Genomic DNA, 1,045 nt, shown 5'->3' on the forward strand with positions numbered 1-1,045 from the left:
GTCCAGGTTGTCGCTGGGCTATCGTGTGCTTCGCCTGCTGCTGCACTCCCAACTGCCCGTTCCGCTCAGCCTCACGATGCTGGTGGACCTCAGCAAGTCTTTGAGCCTGCAGGAAGTGGATGAGCGACTGCAGCATCCACTACAGGTCAAATATGGCGGGGCGGAGGTCAAAGGACAAAGTGCTGACACCTGCCCGGGTTAAGAACCGACCCACCAGCATTGCATGGGATAGGCTGGATTCAGGTAAACTCTACACCTTGGTTCTGACAGATCTAGATGCTCCCAAACATGGGGAATGGCACCATTTTCTGGTGGTCAACATGAAAGGCAATGACAACAACAGTAGCACAATCCTCTCCGATTATGTGGGCTCTGGGCCTCCCAAGGGCATAGGCGTGCACTGCTATGACTGGCTGGTTTATGAGCAGGACAAGTCACTGAAGTATGACAAGCTTACTCTTAGCATGGATCTGGAGACCACTGTGGCAACTTCAAGGTGGCATCTTTCTGCAAAAAGTGCGAGCTCGGGTCCCTGATTGCCGGCATTTGTTACCAGGCTGAATGGGTCGACTATGTGCTCCAACTGTATAAGCAGCTCTCAGGGAAGTAGGGAAAGCTGAGAAATGAACCATTCCAGAGGCCCCAGGCAGTGCTCTTGAGTTCAGTGATGCATGTAGCTTTCTCCTCTTCCCGGCTTTGATTGCCACAGGTGAGACTTGAGAAGTCAGATACAGTTTAGGGTGACTTTTCCTGCTGCCTACCCTTTATACTTCTAGAAGGTCACACATTCCAGTTTATGTTTTCATCAAATTTGAACTCCATTTTGGGGAATGTTTTGGTACTGTGATAGGGCCATCAAATTGTCACTATAAAAATAGCAAACCAGAAGTTAAAGAAGAAAAAAATTCAGGTGAAAAGAGGAAGTCTATTGGAGCCCTGGTGGTGCAGTGGTTAAGAGCTCAAGCTGCTGACCAAAAGGTTGGCAGGTTGAATCCAACAGCCGCTCCTTTGAAACCCTATGGGGCAGTCGTACTCTCTTATAGGG

The 1,045-nt window shown here is 49.5% G+C and overlaps 1 pseudogene; it reads left to right on the forward strand.

The window, feature by feature from the left end:
- The first annotated feature begins 76 nt into the window (after positions 1-76).
- On the forward strand, positions 77-610 carry LOC101341222 (phosphatidylethanolamine-binding protein 1 pseudogene; annotated as a pseudogene).
- Positions 611-1,045: the final 435 nt, after the last annotated feature.

This window comes from Trichechus manatus, unplaced genomic scaffold (genome assembly GCF_000243295.1).
Source record: "Trichechus manatus latirostris isolate Lorelei unplaced genomic scaffold, TriManLat1.0 scaffold00030, whole genome shotgun sequence".
In the NCBI taxonomy this organism is placed as follows: Eukaryota; Metazoa; Chordata; class Mammalia; order Sirenia; family Trichechidae; genus Trichechus; species Trichechus manatus.